Source organism: Stenella coeruleoalba (genome assembly GCF_951394435.1).
Source record: "Stenella coeruleoalba genome assembly, contig: scaffold_85, whole genome shotgun sequence".
Taxonomy (NCBI): Eukaryota; Metazoa; Chordata; class Mammalia; order Artiodactyla; family Delphinidae; genus Stenella; species Stenella coeruleoalba.
Window position 1 is genome coordinate 690,145 of NW_027646009.1, and position 17,912 is coordinate 708,056.

Genomic DNA, 17,912 nt, shown 5'->3' on the forward strand with positions numbered 1-17,912 from the left:
GTTGGCAATTTACATCCCGCCCATCAGCATAACAAGGCTCCCAGTTCTCCATGGCCTGTCCTGCCTTTCTGGATTTTACACTTTTTCAGATGGCCCTTTTGACCGGGGGGAAGTGAGACTTCATTGTAGTGCAGATTTCCTTTGCAAGCTTGCTTGGTTGGCCAAAAAGGGCGTATGCGTTTTTTCCTGAATATATTCAGGAAAAAACGCATACGCCCTTTTTGGCCAAGTGCATCATTGTGGACGTTCTGCCTCTTTTCCTATGCTTTCAATGCAATTCCAGTCTACCTCCTGAAATCGGTTTCCTGCAATTCTGCCCCGCTTTCAAGTCCTCTTGGCAGCCTTACTTCAGTCTATTTTTGGACGATAGCTGTCATTTATAACTCTGCAGGTTTGTGAATTACAGTGCCCCTGAGCTCCTTTCTTCAACTCGCTTTCTTGTGACGTGGCCGCAACACCGCAGAATGGCTTCAGGCCCTAATCTGGTTCCGTCCCGGCATGCTGAGCCTTTGGTTAATTCCTCTTCCTGGTGGGAAATGAGAGTTAAATTTGCCCGTCCAGACACCTCCAGCTAGCCTCTCATTGGTTCTCGCTATTCCTGTTCATCTTCCGCAGAAATTGCAAACTGGGCCAAACAGGAGGTTAAAGGGACTGACTCTCCAAGTCGGGAGAGTGTTAGTAAAGCGTCTGGAATGTTGCACCCGAGTACCAGGGGAGGAAAACTGAGACATATTTGAACACGTCTCCCGTTCACATGGTTGATCATACTCTGGGTTCCACATGCATGTTTTAGCTGAAGGAAGAATACCTTAAACCTGGGTAGTTGAAACCCGTGGAATGGGTACCATGCAATATGATTTCAAAGGGTCTTCATTTGCTCACCGAACCTCTCCAATCCTATCACTGCTGCGTTTATTCCCCTGTACACACGCTTGATTCTCTTTTGGAGACATAGCAATCCATAGGTTTTAAGATACTTACTAGTCAGGTACATTCTTAGGGGTTTAATATGGGGTTTTGAGTCCATTTCGTTGAGCAAGGAGTAGCTCTTGTCTATTCCATATTTGGCTTAAGGAACTTTATCTGTGCTCATTTCAATCTCCGGTTTTATGCAGCACCCCAACTCACCTTTCCCCTTAAGCAAGCATAAGTTGGTTTTCTAAATTTGAGACCCTGTTCTGTTCTGTAATTCAGTTCCTGTGTAGCCAAGTTTACATTCCGTGTATTACTGATATCTTATGATGTTTCTTTTTCTGTGTGACTTATTTCAGTTAGAATCATCATACCTGAATCCACTCATTGTGCTGCTAAGGGCCTGATGACACAGATTTCATTGCTGAGTGATATTGCTTTGTAAGTAAATACCACAACTTCTTTATCCATTTTTCACTTTCTGCGATGTTGAACTTGTACTGTAAACGAGGTTCTTGTAAACAGAGCCATTCCAAACTTTGGGGTGGCTGTGTCTTTTTGATTTTAATTTCCCTAAGCTATAGGACCATAGGTGGAAGTGCCCTAGGTTCTGTTGCTTTGTTTTTTAGATGTTTCAGGAAACACCATACACTTCTCCCGAGTGGTTGTTGGCAATTTACATCCCGCCCATCAGCATAACAAGGCTCCCAGTTCTCCATGGCCTGTCCTGCCTTTCTGGATTTTACACTTTTTTCAGATGGCCCTTTTGACCGGGGGGAAGTGAGACTTCATTGTAGTGCAGATTTCCTTTGCAAGCTTGCTTGGTTGGCCAAAAAGGGCGTATGCGTTTTTTCCTGAATATATTCAGGAAAAAACGCATACGCCCTTTTTGGCCAAGTGCATCATTGTGGACGTTCTGCCTCTTTTCCTATGCTTTCAATGCAATTCCAGTCTACCTCCTGAAATCGGTTTCCTGCAATTCTGCCCCGCTTTCAAGTCCTCTTGGCAGCCTTACTTCAGTCTATTTTTGGACGATAGCTGTCATTTATAACTCTGCAGGTTTGTGAATTACAGTGCCCCTGAGCTCCTTTCTTCAACTCGCTTTCTTTTGAGCTGGCCGCAACACCGCAGGATGGCTTCAGGCCCTAATCTGGTTCCGGCACGGCACGCTGAGCCTTTGGTTATTTCCTCTTCCTGGTGGGAAATGAGAGTTAAATTTGCCCGTCCAGACACCTCCAGCTAGCCTGTCATTGGTTCTCGCTATTCCTGTTCATCTTCCGCAGAAATTGCAAACTGGGCCAAACAGGAGGTTAAAGGCGCTGACTCTCCAAGTGGGGAGAGTGTTAGTAAAGTGTCTGGAATGTTGCACCCGAGTACCAGGGGAGGAAAACTGAGACATATTTGAACACGTCTCCCGTTCACATGGTTGATCATACTTGGGTTCCACATGCATGTTTTAGCTGAAGGAAGAATACCTTAAACCTGGAGAGTTGAGACCCGTGGAATGGGTACCATGCAATATGACTTCAAAGGGTCTTCATTTGCTCACCGAACCTCTCCAATCCTATCACTGCTGCGTTTATGCCCCTGTACACACGCTTGATTCTCTTTTGGAGACATAGCAATCCATAGGTTTTAAGATACTTACTAGTCAGGTACATTCTTAGGCGTTTAATATGGGGTGTTGAGTCCATTTCGTTGAGCAAGGAGTAGCTCTTGTCTATTCCATATTTGGCTTAAGGAACTTTATCTGTGCTCATTTCAATCTCTGGTTTTATGCAGCACCCCAACTCACCTTTACCCTTAAGCAAGCATAAGTTGGTTTTCTAAATTTGAGACCCTGTTCTGTTTTGGAATTCTGTTCCTGTGTAGCCAAGTTTACATTCCATGTATTACTGATATCTTATGATGTTTCTTTTTCTGTGTGACTTATTTCAGTTAGAATCATCATACCTGAATCTACTCATTATGCTGCTACGGGCCTGATGACATAGATTTCATTGCTGAGTGATACTGCATTGTACGTAAGTACCACAAGTTCTTTATCCATTTTTCACTTTCTGCGATGTTGAACTTGTACTGTAAACGAGGTTCTTGTAAACAGAGCCGTTCCAAACTTTGGGGTGGCTGTGTCTTTTTGATTTTAATTTCCCTAAGCTATAGGACCATAAGTGGCAGTGCCCTAGGCTCTGTTGCTTTGTTTTTTAGATGTTTCAGGAAACACCATACACTTCTCCCGAGTGGTTGTTGGCAATTTACATCCCGCCCATCAGCATAACAAGGCTCCCAGTTCTCCATGGCCTGTCCTGCCTTTCTGGATTTTACACTTTTTTCAGATGGCCCTTTTGACCGGGGGGAAGTGAGACTTCATTGTAGTGCAGATTTCCTTTGCAAGCTTGCTTGGTTGGCCAAAAAGGGCGTATGCGTTTTTTCCTGAATATATTCAGGAAAAAACGCATACGCCCTTTTTGGCCAAGTGCATCATTGTGGACGTTCTGCCTCTTTTCCTATGCTTTCAATGCAATTCCAGTCTACCTCCTGAAATCGGTTTCCTGCAATTCTGCCCCGCTTTCAAGTCCTCTTGGCAGCCTTACTTCAGTCTATTTTTGGACGATAGCTGTCATTTATAACTCTGCAGGTTTGTGAATTACAGTGCCCCTGAGCTCCTTTCTTCAACTCACTTTCTTGTGACCTGGCCGCAACACCGCAGGATGGCTTCAGGCCCTAATCTGGTTCCGGCACGGCACGCTGAGCCTTTGGTTATTTACTCTTCCTGGTGGGAAATGAGAGTTAAATTTGCCCGTCCAGACACCTCCAGCTAGTCTCTCATTGGTTCTCGCTATTCCTGTTCATCTTCCGCAGAAATTGCAAACTGGGCCAAACAGGAGGTTAAAGGGACTGACTCTCCAAGTGGGGAGAGTGTTAGTAAAGCGTCTGGAATGTTGCACCCGAGTACCAGGGTACGAAAACTGAGACATATTTGAACACGTCTCCCAATCACATGGTTGATCATATTCTAGGTTCCACATGCATGTTTTAGCTGAAGGAAGAATACCTTAAACCTGGGTAGTTGAAACCCGTGGAATGGGTACCATGCAATATGACTTCAAAGGGTCTTCATTTGCTCACCGAACCTCTCCAATCCTATCACTGCTGCGTTTATGCCCCTGTACACATGCTTGATTCTCTTTCGGAGACATAGCAATCCATAGGTTTTAAGATACTTACTAGTCAGGTACATTCTTAGTCGTTTAATATGCGGTGTTGAGTCCATTTCGTTGAGCAAGGAGTAGCTCTTGTCTATTCCATATTTGGCTTAAGGAACTTTATCTGTGCTCATTTCAATCTCTGGTTTTATGCAGCACCCCAACTCACCTTTACCCTTAAGCAAGCATAAGTTGGTTTTCTAAATTTGAGACCCTGTTCTGTTCTGTAATTCAGTTCCTCTGTAGCCAAGTTTACATTCCGTGTATTAGTGATATCTTATGATGTTTCTTTTTCTGTGTGACTTACTTCAGTTAGAATCATCATACCTGAATCCACTCATTGTGCTGCTAAGGGCCTGATGACACAGATTTCATTGCTGAGTGATATTGCTTTGTAAGTAAATACCACAACTTCTTTATCCATTTTTCACTTTCTGCGATGTTGAACTTGTACTGTAAACGAGGTTCTTGTAAACAGAGCCGTTCCAAACTTTGGGGTGGCTGTGTCTTTTTGATTTTAATTTCCCTAAGCTATAGGACCATAAGTGGAAGTGCCCTAGGCTCTGTTGCTTTGTTTTTTAGATGTTTCAGGAAACACCATACACTTCTCCCGAGTGGTTGTTGGCAATTTACATCCCGCCCATCAGCATAACAAGGCTCCCAGTTCTCCATGGCCTGTCCTGCCTTTCTGGATTTTACACTTTTTTCAGATGGCCCTTTTGACCGGGGGGAAGTGAGACTTCATTGTAGTGCAGATTTCCTTTGCAAGCTTGCTTGGTTGGCCAAAAAGGGCGTATGCGTTTTTTCCTGAATAGGAAAAAACGCATACGCCCTTTTTGGCCAAGTGCATCATTGTGGACGTTCTGCCTCTTTTCCTATGCTTTCAATGCAATTCCAGTCTACCTCCTGAAATCGGTTTCCTGCAATTCTGCCCCGCTTTCAAGTCCTCTTGGCAGCCTTACTTCAGTCTATTTTTGGACGATAGCTGTCATTTATAACTCTGCAGGTTTGTGAATTACAGTGCCCCTGACCTCCTTTCTTCAACTCGCTTTCTTGTGACCTGGCCGCAACACCGCAGAATGGCTTCAGGCCCTAATCTGGTTCCGTCCCGGCATGCTGAGCCTTTGGTTAATTCCTCTTCCTGGTGGGAAATGAGAGTTAAATTTGCCCGTCCAGACACCTCCAGCTAGCCTCTCATTGGTTCTCGCTATTCCTGTTCATCTTCCGCAGAAATTGCAAACTGGGCCAAACAGGAGGTTAAAGGGACTGGCTCTCCAAGTCGGGAGAGTGTTAGTAAAGCGTCTGGAATGTTGCACCCGAGTACCAGGGGAGGAAAACTGAGACATATTTGAAGACGTCTCCCGTTCACATGGTTGATCATACTCTGGGTTCCACATGCATGTTTTAGCTGAAGGAAGAATACCTTAAACCTGGGTAGTTGAAACCCGTGGAATGGGTACCATGCAATATGATTTCAAAGTGTCTTCATTTGCTCACCGAACCTCTCCAATCCTATCACTGCTGCGTTTATTCCCCTGTACACACGCTTGATTCTCTTTTGGAGACATAGCAATCCATAGGTTTTAAGATACTTACTAGTCAGGTACATTCTTAGGGGTTTAATATGGGGTTTTGAGTCCATTTCGTTGAGCAAGGAGTAGCTCTTGTCTATTCCATATTTGGCTTAAGGAACTTTATCTGTGCTCATTTCAATCTCCGGTTTTATGCAGCACCCCAACTCACCTTTCCCCTTAAGCAAGCATAAGTTGGTTTTCTAAATTTGAGACACTGTTCTGTTCTGTAATTCAGTTCCTGTGTAGCCAAGTTTACATTCCGTGTATTACTGATATCTTATGATGTTTCTTTTTCTGTGTGACTTATTTCAGTTAGAATCATCATACCTGAATCCACTCATTGTGCTGCTAAGGGCCTGATGACACAGATTTCATTGCTGAGTGATATTGCTTTGTAAGTAAATACCACAACTTCTTTATCCATTTTTCACTTTCTGCGATGTTGAACTTGTACTGTAAACGAGGTTCTTGTAAACAGAGCCATTCCAAACTTTGGGGTGGCTGTGTCTTTTTGATTTTAATTTCCCTAAGCTATAGGACCATAGGTGGAAGTGCCCTAGGTTCTGTTGCTTTGTTTTTTAGATGTTTCAGGAAACACCATACACTTCTCCCGAGTGGTTGTTGGCAATTTACATCCCGCCCATCAGCATAACAAGGCTCCCAGTTCTCCATGGTCTGTCCTGCCTTTCTGGATTTTACACTTTTTTCAGATGGCCCTTTTGACCGGGCGGAAGTGAGACTTCATTGTAGTGCAGATTTCCTTTGCAAGCTTGCTTGGTTGGCCAAAAAGGGCGTATGCGTTTTTTCCTGAATATATTCAGGAAAAAACGCATACGCCCTTTTTGGCCAAGTGCATCATTGTGGACGTTCTGCCTCTTTTCCTATGCTTTCAATGCAATTCCAGTCTACCTCCTGAAATCGGTTTCCTGCAATTCTGCCCCGCTTTCAAGTCCTCTTGGCAGCCTTACTTCAGTCTATTTTTGGATGATAGCTGTCATTTATAACTCTGCAGGTTTGTGAATTACAGTGCCCCTGAGCTCCTTTCTTCAACTCGCTTTCTTTTGAGCTGGCCGCAACACCGCAGGATGGCTTCAGGCCCTAATCTGGTTCCGGTACGGCACGCTGAGCCTTTGGTTATTTCCTCTTCCTGGTGGGAAATGAGAGTTAAATTTGCCCGTCCAGACACCTCCAGCTAGCCTCTCATTGGTTCTCGCTATTCCTGTTCATCTTCCGCAGAAATTGCAAACTGGGCCAAACAGGAGGTTAAAGGCGCTGACTCTCCAAGTGGGGAGAGTGTTAGTAAAGCGTCTGGAATGTTGCACCCGAGTACCAGGGGAGGAAAACTGAGACATATTTGAACACGTCTCCCGTTCACATGGTTGATCATACTTGGGTTCCACATGCATGTTTTAGCTGAAGGAAGAATACCTTAAACCTGGGTAGTTGAAACCCGTGGAATGGGTACCATGCAATATGACTTCAAAGGGTCTTCATTTGCTCACCGAACCTCTCCAATCCTATCACTGCTGCGTTTATGCCCCTGTACACATGCTTGATTCTCTTTCGGAGACATAGCAATCCATAGGTTTTAAGATACTTACTAGTCAGGTACATTCTTAGGCGTTTAATATGCGGTGTTGAGTCCATTTCGTTGAGCAAGGAGTAGCTCTTGTCTATTCCATATTTGGCTTAAGGAACTTTATCTGTGCTCATTTCAATCTCTGGTTTTATGCAGCACCCCAACTCACCTTTACCCTTAAGCAAGCATAAGTTGGTTTTCTAAATTTGAGACCCTGTTCTGTTTTGGAATTCTGTTCCTGTGTAGCCAAGTTTACATTCCATGTATTACTGATATCTTATGATGTTTCTTTTTCTGTGTGACTTATTTCAGTTAGAATCATCATACCTGAATCTACTCATTATGCTGCTACGGGCCTGATGACATAGATTTCATTGCTGAGTGATACTGCATTGTACGTAAGTACCACAAGTTCTTTATCCATTTTTCACTTTCTGCGATGTTGAACTTGTACTGTAAACGAGGTTCTTGTAAACAGAGCCGTTCCAAACTTTGGGGTGGCTGTGTCTTTTTGATTTTAATTTCCCTAAGCTATAGGACCATAAGTGGCAGTGCCCTAGGCTCTGTTGCTTTGTTTTTTAGATGTTTCAGGAAACACCATACACTTCTCCCGAGTGGTTGTTGGCAATTTACATCCCGCCCATCAGCATAACAAGGCTCCCAGTTCTCCATGGCCTGTCCTGCCTTTCTGGATTTTACACTTTTTTCAGATGGCCCTTTTGACCGGGGGGAAGTGAGACTTCATTGTAGTGCAGATTTCCTTTGCAAGCTTGCTTGGTTGGCCAAAAAGGGCGTATGCGTTTTTTCCTGAATATATTCAGGAAAAAACGCATACGCCCTTTTTGGCCAAGTGCATCATTGTGGACGTTCTGCCTCTTTTCCTATGCTTTCAATGCAATTCCAGTCTACCTCCTGAAATCGGTTTCCTGCAATTCTGCCCCGCTTTCAAGTCCTCTTGGCAGCCTTACTTCAGTCTATTTTTGGACGATAGCTGTCATTTATAACTCTGCAGGTTTGTGAATTACAGTGCCCCTGAGCTCCTTTCTTCAACTCACTTTCTTGTGACCTGGCCGCAACACCGCAGGATGGCTTCAGGCCCTAATCTGGTTCCGGCACGGCACGCTGAGCCTTTGGTTATTTCCTCTTCCTGGTGGGAAATGAGAGTTAAATTTGCCCGTCCAGACACCTCCAGCTAGTCTCTCATTGGTTCTCGCTATTCCTGTTCATCTTCCGCAGAAATTGCAAACTGGGCCAAACAGGAGGTTAAAGGGACTGACTCTCCAAGTGGGGAGAGTGTTAGTAAAGCGTCTGGAATGTTGCACCCGAGTACCAGGGTACGAAAACTGAGACATATTTGAACACGTCTCCCAATCACATGGTTGATCATATTCTAGGTTCCACATGCATGTTTTAGCTGAAGGAAGAATACCTTAAACCTGGGTAGTTGAAACCCGTGGAATGGGTACCATGCAATATGACTTCAAAGGGTCTTCATTTGCTCACCGAACCTCTCCAATCCTATCACTGCTGCGTTTATGCGCCTGTACACATGCTTGATTCTCTTTCGGAGACATAGCAATCCATAGGTTTTAAGATACTTACTAGTCAGGTACATTCTTAGGCGTTTAATATGCGGTGTTGAGTCCATTTCGTTGAGCAAGGAGTAGCTCTTGTCTATTCCATATTTGGCTTAAGGAACTTTATCTGTGCTCATTTCAATCTCTGGTTTTATGCAGCACCCCAACTCACCTTTACCCTTAAGCAAGCATAAGTTGGTTTTCTAAATTTGAGACCCTGTTCTGTTCTGTAATTCAGTTCCTCTGTAGCCAAGTTTACATTCCGTGTATTACTGATATCTTATGATGTTTCTTTTTCTGTGTGACTTACTTCAGTTAGAATCATCATACCTGAATCCACTCATTGTGCTGCTAAGGGCCTGATGACACAGATTTCATTGCTGAGTGATATTGCTTTGTAAGTAAATACCACAACTTCTTTATCCATTTTTCACTTTCTGCGATGTTGAACTTGTACTGTAAACGAGGTTCTTGTAAACAGAGCCGTTCCAAACTTTGGGGTGGCTGTGTCTTTTTGATTTTAATTTCCCTAAGCTATAGGACCATAAGTGGAAGTGCCCTAGGCTCTGTTGCTTTGTTTTTTAGATGTTTCAGGAAACACCATACACTTCTCCCGAGTGGTTGTTGGCAATTTACATCCCGCCCATCAGCATAACAAGGCTCCCAGTTCTCCATGGCCTGTCCTGCCTTTCTGGATTTTACACTTTTTTCAGATGGCCCTTTTGACCGGGGGGAAGTGAGACTTCATTGTAGTGCAGATTTCCTTTGCAAGCTTGCTTGGTTGGCCAAAAAGGGCGTATGCGTTTTTTCCTGAATATATTCAGGAAAAAACGCATACGCCCTTTTTGGCCAAGTGCATCATTGTGGACGTTCTGCCTCTTTTCCTATGCTTTCAATGCAATTCCAGTCTACCTCCTGAAATCGGTTTCCTGCAATTCTGCCCCGCTTTCAAGTCCTCTTGGCAGCCTTACTTCAGTCTATTTTTGGACGATAGCTGTCATTTATAACTCTGCAGGTTTGTGAATTACAGTGCCCCTGAGCTCCTTTCTTCAACTCGCTTTCTTGTGACCTGGCCGCAACACCGCAGAATGGCTTCAGGCCCTAATCTGGTTCCGTCCCGGCATGCTGAGCCTTTGGTTAATTCCTCTTCCTGTTGGGAAATGAGAGTTAAATTTGCCCGTCCAGACACCTCCAGCTAGCCTCTCATTGGTTCTCGCTATTCCTGTTCATCTTCCGCAGAAATTGCAAACTGGGCCAAACAGGAGGTTAAAGGGACTGACTCTCCAAGTCGGGAGAGTGTTAGTAAAGCGTCTGGAATGTTGCACCCGAGTACCAGGGGAGGAAAACTGAGACATATTTGAAGACGTCTCCCGTTCACATGGTTGATCATACTCTGGGTTCCACATGCATGTTTTAGCTGAAGGAAGAATACCTTAAACCTGGGTAGTTGAAACCCGTGGAATGGGTACCATGCAATATGATTTCAAAGGGTCTTCATTTGCTCACCGAACCTCTCCAATCCTATCACTGCTGCGTTTATTCCCCTGTACACACGCTTGATTCTCTTTTGGAGACATAGCAATCCATAGGTTTTAAGATACTTACTAGTCAGGTACATTCTTAGGGGTTTAATATGGGGTTTTGAGTCCATTTCGTTGAGCAAGGAGTAGCTCTTGTCTATTCCATATTTGGCTTAAGGAACTTTATCTGTGCTCATTTCAATCTCCGGTTTTATGCAGCACCCCAAGTCACCTTTCCCCTTAAGCAAGCATAAGTTGGTTTTCTAAATTTGAGACACTGTTCTGTTCTGTAATTCAGTTCCTGTGTAGCCAAGTTTACATTCCGTGTATTACTGATATCTTATGATGTTTCTTTTTCTGTGTGACTTATTTCAGTTAGAATCATCATACCTGAATCCACTCATTGTGCTGCTAAGGGCCTGATGACACAGATTTCATTGCTGAGTGATATTGCTTTGTAAGTAAATACCACAACTTCTTTATCCATTTTTCACTTTCTGCGATGTTGAACTTGTACTGTAAACGAGGTTCTTGTAAACAGAGCCATTCCAAACTTTGGGGTGGCTGTGTCTTTTTGATTTTAATTTCCCTAAGCTATAGGACCATAGGTGGAAGTGCCCTAGGTTCTGTTGCTTTGTTTTTTAGATGTTTCAGGAAACACCATACACTTCTCCCGAGTGGTTGTTGGCAATTTACATCCCGCCCATCAGCATAACAAGGCTCCCAGTTCTCCATGGTCTGTCCTGCCTTTCTGGATTTTACACTTTTTTCAGATGGCCCTTTTGACCGGGCGGAAGTGAGACTTCATTGTAGTGCAGATTTCCTTTGCAAGCTTGCTTGGTTGGCCAAAAAGGGCGTATGCGTTTTTTCCTGAATATATTCAGGAAAAAACGCATACGCCCTTTTTGGCCAAGTGCATCATTGTGGACGTTCTGCCTCTTTTCCTATGCTTTCAATGCAATTCCAGTCTACCTCCTGAAATCGGTTTCCTGCAATTCTGCCCCGCTTTCAAGTCCTCTTGGCAGCCTTACTTCAGTCTATTTTTGGATGATAGCTGTCATTTATAACTCTGCAGGTTTGTGAATTACAGTGCCCCTGAGCTCCTTTCTTCAACTCGCTTTCTTTTGAGCTGGCCGCAACACCGCAGGATGGCTTCAGGCCCTAATCTGGTTCCGGTACGGCACGCTGAGCCTTTGGTTATTTCCTCTTCCTGGTGGGAAATGAGAGTTAAATTTGCCCGTCCAGACACCTCCAGCTAGCCTCTCATTGGTTCTCGCTATTCCTGTTCATCTTCCGCAGAAATTGCAAACTGGGCCAAACAGGAGGTTAAAGGCGCTGACTCTCCAAGTGGGGAGAGTGTTAGTAAAGCGTCTGGAATGTTGCACCCGAGTACCAGGGGAGGAAAACTGAGACATATTTGAACACGTCTCCCGTTCACATGGTTGATCATACTTGGGTTCCACATGCATGTTTTAGCTGAAGGAAGAATACCTTAAACCTGGAGAGTTGAGACCCGTGGAATGGGTACCATGCAATATGACTTCAAAGGGTCTTCATTTGCTCACCGAACTTCTCCAATCCTATCACTGCTGCGTTTATGCCCCTGTACACACGCTTGATTCTCTTTTGGAGACATAGCAATCCATAGGTTTTAAGATACTTACTAGTCAGGTACATTCTTAGGCGTTTAATATGGGGTGTTGAGTCCATTTCGTTGAGCAAGGAGTAGCTCTTGTCTATTCCATATTTGGCTTAAGGAACTTTATCTGTGCTCATTTCAATCTCTGGTTTTATGCAGCACCCCAACTCACCTTTACCCTTAAGCAAGCATAAGTTGGTTTTCTAAATTTGAGACCCTGTTCTGTTCTGTAATTCAGTTCCTGTGTAGGCAAGTTTACATTCCGTGTATTAGTGATATCTTATGATGTTTCTTTTTCTGTGTGACTTATTTCAGTTAGAATCATCATACCTGAATCCACTCATTGTGATGCTAAGGGCCTGATGACATAGATTTCATTGCTGAGTGATATTGCTTTGTAAGTGAATACCACAACTTCTTTATCCATTTTTCACTTTCTGCGATGTTGAACTTGTACTGTAAACGAGGTTCTTGTAAACAGAGCCGTTCCAAACTTTGGGGTGTCTGTGTCTTTTTGATTTTAATTTCCCTAAGCTATAGGACCATAAGTGGAAGTGCCCTAGGTTCTGTTGCTTTGTTTTTTAGATGTTTCAGGAAACACCATACACTTCTCCCGAGTGGTTGTTGGCAATTTACATCCCGCCCATCAGCATAACAAGGCTCCCAGTTCTCCATGGCCTGTCCTGCCTTTCTGGATTTTACACTTTTTTCAGATGGCCCTTTTGACCGGGGGGAAGTGAGACTTCATTGTAGTGCAGATTTCCTTTGCAAGCTTGCTTGGTTGGCCAAAAAGGGCGTATGCGTTTTTTCCTGAATAGGAAAAAACGCATACGCCCTTTTTGGCCAAGTGCATCATTGTGGACGTTCTGCCTCTTTTCCTATGCTTTCAATGCAATTCCAGTCTACCTCCTGAAATCGGTTTCCTGCAATTCTGCCCCGCTTTCAAGTCCTCTTGGCAGCCTTACTTCAGTCTATTTTTGGACGATAGCTGTCATTTATAACTCTGCAGGTTTGTGAATTACAGTGCCCCTGAGCTCCTTTCTTCAACTCGCTTTCTTTTGAGCTGGCCGCAACACCGCAGGGTGGCTTCAGGCCCTAATCTGGTTCCGGTACGGCACGCTGAGCCTTTGGTTATTTCCTCTTCCTGGTGGGAAATGAGAGTTAAATTTGCCCGTCCAGACACCTCCAGCTAGCCTCTCATTGGTTCTCGCTATTCCTGTTCATCTTCTGCAGAAATTGCAAACTGGGCCAAACAGGAGGTTAAAGGCGCTGACTCTCCAAGTGGGGAGAGTGTTAGTAAAGCGTCTGGAATGTTGCACCCGAGTACCAGGGGAGGAAAACTGAGACATATTTGAACACGTCTCCCGTTCACATGGTTGATCATACTTGGGTTCCACATGCATGTTTTAGCTGAAGGAAGAATACCTTAAACCTGGAGAGTTGAGACCCGTGTAATGGGTACCATGCAATATGACTTCAAAGGGTCTTCATTTGCTCACCGAACCTCTCCAATCCTATCACTGCTGCATTTATGCCCCTGTACACATGCTTAATTCTCTTTTGGAGACATAGCAATCCATAGGTTTTACGATACTTACTAGTCAGGTACATTCTTAGGCGTTTAATATGCGGTGTTGAGTCCATTTCGTTGAGCAAGGAGTAGCTCTTGTCTATTCCATATTTGACTTAAGGAACTTTATCTGTGCTCATTTCAATCTCTGGTTTTATGCAGCACCCCAACTCACCTTTACCCTTAAGCAAGCATAAGTTGGTTTTCTAAATTTGAGACCCTGTTCTGTTCTGTAATTCAGTTCCTGTGTAGCCAAGTTTACATTCCGTGTATTACTGATATCTTATGATGTTTCTTTTTCTGTGTGACTTATTTCAGTTAGAATCATCGTACCTGAATCCACTCATTGTGCTGCTAAGGGCCTGATGACACAGATTTCATTGCTGAGTGATATTGCTTTGTAAGTAAATACCACAACTTCTTTATCAATTTTTCACTTTCTGCGATGTTGAACTTGTACTGTAAACGAGGTTCTTGTAAACAGAGCCGTTCCAAACTTTGGGGTGGCTGTGTCTTTTTGATTTTAATTTCCCTAAGCTATAGGACCATAAGTGGAAGTGCCCTAGGTTCTGTTGCTTTGTTTTTTACATGTTTCAGGAAACACCATACACTGCTCCCGAGTGGTTCTTGGCAATTTACATCCCGCCCATCAGCATAACAAGGCTCCCAGTTCTCCATGGCCTGTCCTGCCTTTCTGGATTTTACACTTTTTTCAGATGGCCCTTTTGACCGGGGGGAAGTGAGACTTCATTGTAGTGCAGATTTCCTTTGCAAGCTTGCTTGGTTGGCCAAAAAGGGCGTATGCGTTTTTTCCTGAATATATTCAGGAAAAAACGCATACGCCCTTTTTGGCCAAGTGCATCATTGTGGACGTTCTGCTTCTTTTCCTATGCTTTCAATGCAATTCCAGTCTACCTCCTGAAATCGGTTTCCTGCAATTCTGCCCTGCTTTCAAGTCCTCTTGGCAGCCTTACTTCAGTCTATTTTTGGACGATAGCTGTCATTTATAACTCTGCAGGTTTGTGAATTACAGTGCCCCTGAGCTCCTTTCTTCAACTCGCTTTCTTTTGAGCTGGCCGCAACACCACAGGATGGCTTCAGGCCCTAATCTGGTTCCGGCACGGCACGCTCAGCCTTTCGTGAATTCCTCTTCCTGGTGGGAAATGAGAGTTAAATTTGCCCGTCCAGACACCTCCAGCTAGCCTCTCATTGGTTCTCGCTATTCCTGTTCATCTTCCGCAGAAATTGCAAACTGGGCCAAACAGGAGGTTAAAGGCGCTGACTCTCCAAGTGGGGAGAGTGTTAGTAAAGCGTCTGGAATGTTGCACCCGAGTACCAGGGGAGGAAAACTGAGACATATTTGAACACGTCTCCCGTTCACATGGTTGATCATACTTGGGTTCCACATGCATGTTTTAGCTGAAGGAAGAATACCTTAAACCTGGAGAGTTAAGACCCGTGTAATGGGTACCATGCAATATGACTTCAAAGGGTCTTCATTTGCTCACCGAACCTCTCCAATCCTATCACTGCTGCGTTTATGCCCCTGTACACATGCTTGATTCTCTTTCGGAGACATAGCAATCCATAGGTTTTAAGATACTTACTAGTCAGGTACATTCTTAGGCGTTTAATATGCGGTGTTGAGTCCATTTCGTTGAGCAAGGAGTAGCTCTTGTCTATTCCATATTTGACTTAAGGAACTTTATCTGTGCTCATTTCAATCTCTGGTTTTATGCAGCACCCCAACTCACCTTTACCCTTAAGCAAGCATAAGTTGGTTTTCTAAATTTGAGACCCTGTTCTGTTCTGTAATTCAGTTCCTGTGTAGCCAAGTTTACATTCCGTGTATTACTGATATCTTATGATGTTTCTTTTTCTGTGTGACTTACTTCAGTTAGAATCATCATACCTGAATCCACTCATTGTGCTGCTAAGGGCCTGATGACACAGATTTCATTGCTGAGTGATATTGCTTTGTAAGTAAATACCACAACTTCTTTATCCATTTTTCACTTTCTGCGATGTTGAACTTGTACTGTAAACGAGGTTCTTGTAAACAGAGGCGTCCCAAACTTTGGGGTGGCTGTGTCTTTTTGATTTTAATTTCCCTAAGCTATAGGACCATAAGTGGCAGTGCCCTAGGCTCTGTTGCTTTGTTTTTTAGATGTTTCAGGAAACACCATACACTTCTCCCGAGTGGTTGTTGGCAATTTACATGCCGCCCATCAGCATAACAAGGCTCCCAGTTCTCCATGGCCTGTCCTGCCTTTCTGGATTTTACACTTTTTTCAGATGGCCCTTTTGACCGGGGGGAAGTGAGACTTCATTGTAGTGCAGATTTCCTTTGCAAGCTTGCTTGGTTGGCCGTAAAGGGCGTATGCGTTTTTTCCTGAATATATTCAGGAAAAAACGCATACGCCCTTTTTGGCCAAGTGCATCATTGTGGACGTTCTGCCTCTTTTCCTATGCTTTCAATGCAATTCCAGTCTACCTCCTGAAATCGGTTTCCTGCAATTCTGCCCCGCTTTCAAGTCCTCTTGGCAGCCTTACTTCAGTCTATTTTTGGACGATAGCTGTCATTTATAACTCTGCATGTTTGTGAATTACAGTGCCCCTGAGCTCCTTTCTTCAACTCGCTTTCTTGTGACCTGGCCGCAACACCGCAGGATGGCTTCAGGCCCTAATCTGGTTCTGGCACGGCACGCTGAGCCTTTGGTTATTTCCTCTTCCTGGTGGGAAATGAGAGTTAAATTTGCCCGTCCAGACACCTCCAGCTAGTCTCTCATTGGTTCTCGCTATTCCTGTTCATCTTCCGCAGAAATTGCAAACTGGGCCAAACAGGAGGTTAAAGGCGCTGACTCTCCAAGTGGGGAGAGTGTTAGTAAAGCGTCTGGAATGTTGCACCCGAGTACCAGGGGAGGAAAACTGAGACATATTTGAACACGTCTCCCGTTCACATGGTTGATCATACTTGGGTTCCACATGCATGTTTTAGCTGAAGGAAGAATACCTTAAACCTGGAGAGTTAAGACCCGTGTAATGGGTACCATGCAATATGACTTCAAAGGGTCTTCATTTGCTCACCGAACCTCTCCAATCCTATCACTGCTGCGTTTATGCCCCTGTACACATGCTTGATTCTCTTTCAGAGACATAGCAATCCATAGGTTTTAAGATACTTACTAGTCAGGTACATTCTTAGGCGTTTAATATGCGGTGTTGAGTCCATTTCGTTGAGCAAGGAGTAGCTCTTGTCTATTCCATATTTGACTTAAGGAACTTTATCTGTGCTCATTTCAATCTCTGGTTTTATGCAGCACCCCAACTCACCTTTACCCTTAAGCAAGCATAAGTTGGTTTTCTAAATTTGAGACCCTGTTCTGTTCTGTAATTCAGTTCCTGTGTAGCCAAGTTTACATTCCGTGTATTACTGATATCTTATGATGTTTCTTTTTCTGTGTGACTTACTTCAGTTAGAATCATCATACCTGAATCCACTCATTGTGCTGCTAAGGGCCTGATGACACAGATTTCATTGCTGAGTGATATTGCTTTGTAAGTAAATACCACAACTTCTTTATCCATTTTTCACTTTCTGCGATGTTGAACTTGTACTGTAGACAAGGTTCTTGTAAACAGAGCCGTTCCAAACTTTGGGGTGGCTGTGTCTTTTTGATTTTAATTTCCCTAAGCTATAGGACCATAAGTGGCAGTGCCCTAGGCTCTGTTGCTTTGTTTTTTAGATGTTTCAGGAAACACCATACACTTCTCCCGAGTGTCTGTTGGCAATTTACATCCCGCCCATCAGCATAACAAGGCTCCCAGTTCTCCATGGCCTGTCCTGCCTTTCTGGATTTTACACTTTTTTCAGATGGCCCTTTTGACCGGGGGGAAGTGAGACTTCATTGTAGTGCAGATTTCCTTTGCAAGCTTGCTTGGTTGGCCAAAAAGGGCGTATGCGTTTTTTCCTGAATATATTCAGGAAAAAACGCATACGCCCTTTTTGGCCAAGTGCATCATTGTGGACGTTCTGCCTCTTTTCCTATGCTTGCAATGCAATTCCAGTCTACCTCCTGAAATCGGTTTCCTGCAATTCTGCCCCGCTTTCAAGTCCTCTTGGCAGCCTTACTTCAGTATATTTTTGGACGATAGCTGTCATTTATAACTCTGCAGGTTTGTGAATTACAGTGCCCCTGAGCTCCTTTCTTCAACTCGCTTTCTTGTGACCTGGCCGCAACACCGCAGGATGGCTTCAGGCCCTAATCTGGTTCCGGCCCGGCACGCTGAGCGTTTGGTTAATTCCTCTTCCTGGTGGGAAATGAGAGTTAAATT

At 44.1% G+C, this 17,912-nt stretch overlaps 1 long non-coding RNA gene across 17 annotated transcripts in view; it reads left to right on the forward strand.

Moving 5' to 3' along the window:
- LOC307181396 overlaps positions 1 to 17,912 on the forward strand; it is a 531,327-nt gene that overhangs the window by 20,812 nt on the left and 492,603 nt on the right. Inside the window, exon 4 of one of the 17 annotated variants that reach the window (XR_013826669.1) lies at positions 12,327 to 12,520. The exons of the other annotated variants lie outside the window; for them this stretch is intronic. This is a non-coding gene — a long non-coding RNA (uncharacterized lncRNA). Of the gene's footprint in view, positions 1 to 12,326; positions 12,521 to 17,912 lie in introns of those variants that run through there. 17 annotated transcript variants of the gene reach the window in all.